General features: G+C 42.6%; 1 long non-coding RNA gene across 1 annotated transcript; it reads right to left on the bottom strand.

Annotated features, from left to right (window-relative positions):
- Positions 1-308: 308 nt before the first annotated feature.
- LOC124226944 (uncharacterized) lies at positions 309-2296 on the bottom strand. Its single transcript, XR_006885405.1, has 3 exons — positions 2094-2296; positions 1210-1380; positions 309-696 (listed from the first exon to the last, which is right to left on the bottom strand). It is a non-coding gene; the product is annotated as an uncharacterized LOC124226944 (long non-coding RNA).
- Positions 2297-7554: the final 5258 nt, after the last annotated feature.

Raw genomic sequence — 7554 nt, 5'->3', positions numbered from 1 at the left:
GAATCCAACATTTAAGAAGTAGGTAAATGGGGAAAAGAAAAAGAAATAAGTAGAATTCGTTTGTTTCTCAAACAGTAGCTTAGAGTAGGTGATGTTGTAGAAGTCAAGAGAAGAATCGCAACATGCTGTCCAACACGGTAGAGGGCTCAGAGGTCTAGAAAGACTTTACATACAGTAATGCTGGTGGATTTTTTTTTTCCTTTTTCTCCCCAAAGCCCCGCGGTACATAGTTGTATATTCTCTGTTGTGGGTCCTTCTAGCTGTGGCATGTGGGAAGCCGCCCCAGCGTGGCCCGATGAGCAGTGCCATGTCCGCGCCCAGGATTCGAACCGATGAAGCACTGGGCCACCTGCAGCGGAGTGCGCAAACCCAACCACTCAGCCACGGGGCCAGCCCCTATGCTGGTGGATTTTTAATGGCAGTAACTAGATCATTAATTTTGTAATATTTCCAACTTTTAAATAAAGGAAAGAATGTCATAAACTAGCACATGGCCAGCTAAGCTCTTTCTGACTGGATGCTGACTGTGGCTCTTTCTGCTGCACTATTTAGATAAGATATTCTATATAACCCAACCCCTCACTCCGGCTTCCCAAGTATAACCTGCAGAAAGATAACTAGTCCTGCTGTTCTTTTCTGTGATGACACGGGTTGCCTTGTGATTCTCACATCAGTTCATGCTTACTGCATTAGGTTCTGTAAAGAGGGATAAAAAAGACAGGGAAAAACAAATTTTTCATTTTTGAATGAGTGATGAATTAATGACTTGGGAAAAAAACAAAATCAAAAGTAGTGAGACTTTAAAAAATAATTATAATAATTAGAAAATTCCTCTAAAAGCACAAACGTGGGAGCCAGACTCTCCTGGGTTTGTGCCCTGACTCTACTGGCTACAAGTCTACTCTGTTCCAGTTTTGACGCTAAGTACTTAACCTGGACCATTTCATTTATCCCACAATAATTCTATGACCTAGGCATTATTTTTATCACCTTTTTAGACATGTGGACTTACTAAAGGTCCCACAGCTAAAGTAATAGGGTTAATTTAAACCCTGGTCCTCCCTAATTCCAGGACCTGAGCTCTGAGCCCTATGTTACTGTGCTCTAGGAGAGCATAATGGAGGCGCTCTTTCTCTTCCGATTAGGTTTTGTTGCGTGTTCAACATTTACATTTCATTGACATGGATCAGGAATTCAGGAAGGGCTCACCTGGGTGATTCTGGTTCCCAACTCTGATGAGGTTGCAGTCAGACAGTGACTGTGGGGGGTGGGGTTGGAGCATCTGTAACTCTCTTTATGGGCTCTCCACACGGGCTAGGTTGGGCTCCCTCATGGCGTGGCGGCCTCAGTGAAGTCCACTGCTTCCCTGCCAGCTGGAGGCTTCAAGAGCAAGTGGTCCAACTAGTAAGGGAGAAGCTGCCTTGCCTTTTATGACCTAGCCTCTGCACTCCCACAGAATTACTTCTGCCACCCTGGCTCCAAGCGTATTCCAAGCCCACCCAGATTCAGAGGGAGAGGAATTAGATCCCACCGCTCAACAGGGGAGAGGCAAGGTTCTAGGAGAGTGTGTGCAATGGGAGATACAGTTGTGTCCATGTTTGGAAACTATAATCTGCAACGTGGCGGTTTGGAGTGGGGGTAAGAGGGAATACCCACTCAGGCAGTACTGACAATTTGCTGGAGGTCTCGTTTAACTTGGGGCATTATAGTCTCTTTCTGTTTTAGACATGAAGAACGGAGACTCACAAACCTACCTGGCCAGGGTCTTTCAGCACCTGCTGTATGGCAGGCCACCTGACAGATGCTTTACAAAAGCCACCTTAGACTTCCCCCCAGTTTATCATTATCCGCATCATACACAGGAAGAAACAGAGGCACAATAATCTGCCCCGGTGAGCAGGAGGCAGAACTAGAATTCAATCCATTCTCCGCCTTTTAAACCCTCATTCATTTGTCTCATTATAAGGGCCACTGTGTATCTCCTCTCCCCTCTTGTGTCTTTTTTGGGTCTTAGTCCTATTTGGCCACAAGTCATCACATAAATTCCACACCATGCTTTGGAGAGAATTAAAGGAAGCAACGAAACTACCTACCTCTCTGGGAAACCGCCTTTTTCTATTGTCCTCTCAAAGTAAAGCTGTCATGTAGTCATTATGCTGAGCTGGCCAAGAAGCAATTTGAAAAATGGCTTCTGAGATTGGCAGTGGCATTGAGTTGGCAGGGAGTGGGGTATTAACTGCTCTGTTATAGATTATGCCGGAGGCCTCAGATCTTGTTCCTGTCAGGCTCAGCCTTCCTTCTGGGAAGCTCTGTGTACAACAGCCCCCTTTGCTCTGAACAAGAATCCTTTGACCTCGTACCTTTCTTGTTTGTGATGTTGCAGGCCTTCCAAGAGCATGCAGAAACAGGCTGGTCTAAGTATAGCAACCTAGTGAGCTTAATATGGCTTTGGCAAGAAGATCCCGATACAAAGAGCCTTAGTTAGCTGGCCAAGAATAGCAAGGGACAAAATTAATTCAGTTTAAAAATAATAAATGGAAAGGGAGAGTGAAAAAGAAGGAGGGAGGCAGAAGTGAAATAAAGAGGGAAGAAGGGAGGGATAGAAAAAGGAAAGAAGAAAAGAAGGAAGACAGAGGTCTTGGAAGTCAACACGTTCACCATCTGAATATGTGCCAATAGTACATTGAGTAGAAAGAAGGTAGGGTGAGGAGAAGAGCAGTTCACCAGGCGCTGCCATCTCTTGAGCTCCCTAATCCCATCTCCAACACTTTATTATTACCATGTAATGTCTAATAAGGCTTAATATTAAGAATAGATATTTTCCATTAATTGACACAGACGTTAGCCAATTGCTCTGCCAAGCACTCTACAGACATGATCTCATGTAATGCCCACAATACCCAACAATATCCTCATCCCCTTTTTACAGGTGAGGAAACTGAGGCTTGCAGGGTAAGTTCCTTGCCCAGCAGACAGCCCTGCTCCGTGCGGCGCATTGTAAATCCAGCAGGTGGTGACAAGGGCTGACCCCTGGGGACACATAGAGAACTTCAGGATTGAGTCAAGGAGGGAGCTAAGCTTTCCCAAAACTCAGCTACTCTTCTAGCCCCTGGCCAGGCCTCCCAACCCAACCCCTCCTCAAGTCTGAGGCTGTGCCAGGCTCCAGAGTCTCCAGAAACCCCATCAGTAATAGTTTTTCTGTTGACGTTAAGGCTATTATGCTGTTTATGTGGGTGGAAGTACGTATTTATTATGTGAAGCATTAAGCGTATTTTCTCTTCATCTCATTTAAAAGAGAATTTATTAATCCCTTAGTACATGAACTGCCATTTATTTAGAGGTGTTGTGGAAACAAAGCAGAGAAAACAATTAATAAACTTGAGCAACTGATAGCCTAGTAGGAAAACAACTTGCATGTCATACTGGAACCCAGTGAGCACAATCCTTGGGCACCCATGAGCAAGCCGTTCTCTAGTCCTTCCACTTTAAAAAAAAAATAGACTTTATTTTTTGGAGCAGTTATAGGTTCACAGCAAAACTGAACAGAAATCACAGAGAGTTCTCACATAATCACATACCCGCACACACGCGCAGCATCCCCCACTGTCAGCACCACAGTGCTCCATTTGTGACAACTGATGAATCTACATTGACACATCATTACAATGACTACAATGACAGTTACTACAATGACTACATTGACACGCCATTAGCACCCAAAGTCCATGGTTTACATTAGGCTTCCCCCTTGGTGGTGTACATTCTATGGGTTTGGACAAATGTGTAATGACATGTATCCAGCATGATAGTAGCATACAGAGTAGTTTCATTGCCCAAAAATCCTCTCTTCCACCTACTCATCCCTCCATCCCCCCAACCCCTGGCAACCACTGATTTTTTTACTGTCACCATGGTTTTCCTTTTCCAGAATATCATAGTCAGAAGCATGCAATATGGAACCTTTTCAGATTAGCTTCTTTCACTTAGTAAAATGCATTTAAGTTTCCTCCGTGTCTTTTCATGGCTTCATAGCTTTTTTTTTTTTTTAGCATTGACTAATAGTCCATTGTCTGGATGTACTACAGTTTATTTATCCATTCACCTCCTGAAGGACATCTTGGTTGCTTCCAAGTTTTGCCAATGATGAAGGAAGCTGCTATAAACATCCATGTGCAGGTTTTTGTGGGGACGTAAGTTTTCAATCCATTTGGGTAAATACCAAGGAGTGTGGTTGCTGGATCATATGGCAAGGGTATGCTTAGTTCTGTAAGAAGCCATCAAACTGTCTTCTAAAGTGGCTGCACCATTTTGCATTCTCACCAGCAATGAAGGAGACTTCCTGTGGCTCCACATCCTTGCCAGCATTTGGTGTTGATCCCTCCACTTTTTAAAGCATTACTAAACCAAATTATGTGGAAACAACTAAACAGCCGGACCTAAAGCCAAAAATGCCTCTGAGTAACAAAACTAAATGTGACATCCTGTGATGTCCGTGTGGCAGGGTTTCTTCTGCTCTTATTCAAAAACACCATACTCTTCCTCTGCACAAAGTACTATTAATTAGGTTTTCTGTTTTCTCAGCCCACTAAGAACTGGAAGCGTTAATGAGATGGAGACACTAAAGATATAAAACAAAACTCACATGCATCAGCCTGTTAACAAATAACTTAACAAATAAGTGTGTAATCCTGTATTCTCTGGATGCATAACCGCACATCAGCTTGCCATAACTGGTGTTTATAAGGATGGCTTAAAACACTGGTTGAAAGAATAAGATGGTATTCAAGATGCCACAGCTATTAAAAATTGACCATATGTCCCTATCTTATAGATTTGTTGTCAGAATTAAATGAAATGTATGTACATGCTTAGCACAGTGTCTGGTACGTAGTACTGCTAACAAGTATTGGCTGCTAAGTAGCAACGGTGATTTGGCGATGGCAATGACTCCAAGTGGTTAGACAGTTGGAAGGAGGAGAAATGGACAGGAAAGGGTATTGGAATGCCTCAGGCATTTATTGAGATCCTCCTACGTCCAGGGAGACTTCAAAGGTAAATGGCATGTGGTTCCTATTCCTGAGGAAATCCTTGCCTAGCATGGCATATAATTATAATAGAAGGTGATCAATGTTATAACACACCTATTTATAAAGGTGGTGTGAAAACATAGATGAGGGGGCTGCTAACTTAGACTGCAAGATCAAGAAGAGCTACAGTAAATATTGAGCTAGGCATGAACGATTGTGCTGTTTGGTGAGGGGTAGGTATTTTAAGGAGGGACATTCCAGGCAGAGGGAGCAGACTTTAAACGAAGGCATAGAGTCATGGAAATCAGGGCCCAGTCAAGCACGTAGACGAGGGCAACTCAAAGAGAGTGTAGTTAAGTCAGGAGATGGGCCAGCAAGTCCCCGGAGGCCAGTTTATGATCGCCTGTGTGTCATGGCAAAGGCGTATGGATTTTATTTGAAAGGCAGCAGGTTGCTATTAAAGACTTTAAGCTGAGAAGCTACATGATTAAATGTCTGCTTTCGACGCACATTTGCACTGAAGGCAGGATAGAAAATCAACTTGAATGGGTAGCCACTGGAGGCAGGGAGATCAGGCAGGCGTTCTTGGGATATCTGGGTTATGGCAGAGGCCCTGGGACTTGAGAAGAGGTGACAGGTAGACTTGACGAGACAGGCGGTCTGTTAGAGAGGCTGTGAGGATAAGGGAGAGAGAGGGGGTACGTAGAAAGCACATCCAGCATGTTTCTGAGGTTCCTAACTCGGGCGATTGGGGAAAACCAAGGAAGGAACTTGTTACAAACCTGAGATTTATTTTTTAATCTTTATGATCCTCTGGTGGCATGAAAGAAGCTGAAACTTTAAGAGCCTTTCAATTCCGAGCTTATTTGATATTTTCTTGCTCCACCCAAGAGAACACCACTTGAATTATGCCATAAGGCTAGAACCCAATGCATGCAATTTATTTTCCTAAAAGTTCCAAGTAGGGATAGACAAATGTGTACTCAAACAACAAATTCCAAGCCAAAAATGACCAAATATAGTTTAGGACTGGCCTGTCTAATGTGGTCGCCACTAGCCACGGATGGCTACTGAACACTTGAAATGTAGCTATTCCTAATTGAGATGTGCTGTTAGTGTAAAATACATATAACTCATATTGTATTTCAGAGATTTAGAATGAAGAAAAGAGTAGAAAATATTTTCTTATTAATTTTTATATTGATTACATGTTGAAATAATATTTTGGATATATTGGATTAAATAAAATATATAGCCCAAATTAATTTCACTAGTTTTTTTTCTTCGTTAATATGACTATTAGAAAATTTGAAATTACATATGTGGCTCATGTTGTATTTCTATTGGACACCACTGGTCTAGGAAATTCGATTTTTGCAGTGTCAATATTTAATGACTACATACAGACCAAGGATATTTATATTTAGTATTATTGCTTCTCTTCCCATTATTGTAGAGGCTCTCACCACCTGATTTTTCTAATATCTTACTATATATCCTTATTCTCATTAAGAAAGAAGTAGTTACCATAGTGACTGCCCTAACATAGTGTATTTACTACACCTGGAGGGAGAGATATAAACAGACATCAATCGGTCGTCCAGGTTTACACATGTGTATTTTTTTCATGTGTATCTTGGTCTTCCCTTGCAAAATAGAGCGCTGAGACTAGGAGACCTGACATCTAATTCCTGCCGGTGTCCCTGGCTTCTTTAGGTCTGTATAAGGAGAATAGTAATTATCCCATGCCTACTTCAGAGGGGGCTATGTGGACAGTTACAAAGTATTTTGAAGGTTATTCCTAAGGCACAGTATCAATCTAATGAAACAGGTTTATATAGTGATGGTATCTGATATTACTCACAATGCTGGAGAACAGCAGGAAGGAGAAGGTAGTGTTCTTTGGTGGAATATGGATGGGGGAATGCAGAAGGGAGAAAAGAGGTCAGACCTGGAAAAACTAAAAGAAGATTGATCAATGTTAGCATTTCTTCCCATCAACTTCCACAGTCCTTTTCAAGTACTTCCCATATTCAGCAACAAGTCTCCACTGGCTGGGAGAAAACTGGGAGCCCAGAGCCCCCTCTGCATACAGTTTATCCTGGCTTAGACATGGAAAAAGTGAACAGGTCGGAGTTTTTTATGTTGATCTTTGTGTTTCATGATGCTTTAAGTGTCATGCTCATTTATGCCATCTAAGTTTCTCAAAGAGCCTGTCACTCATGGGTCAATTCTGTGTTTTAACATGCTTGCCCCTTGATAGAGATCATTTGGACAGAAATGACAGACACTAAGAAAGGGCAACTGGGAGAGACTGAAATGATTCTCATTACCTTCACCCAAGACAGTGGTGGCTTCAAAATATCCGTGTGGATTGGCCTTGGGATTTCAACACGGTTGAAAGAGAGGCGGGGGGCTTGGCCTTTAAGAGATATTTGCATAGCAAGTAGGCAGTTTGCAGTTGGATGCTATGTTTATTTGAGGCAGCTCGGGGAGGGTTTATCACCATCAGAGTCAGGGCAGGTGG

Source organism: Equus quagga, chromosome 15 (assembly GCF_021613505.1).
Source record: "Equus quagga isolate Etosha38 chromosome 15, UCLA_HA_Equagga_1.0, whole genome shotgun sequence".
Taxonomy (NCBI): Eukaryota; Metazoa; Chordata; class Mammalia; order Perissodactyla; family Equidae; genus Equus; species Equus quagga.
The sequence above is the reverse complement of the archived record's forward strand: the minus strand, read 5'-3'. Positions and strand labels throughout refer to the sequence as shown.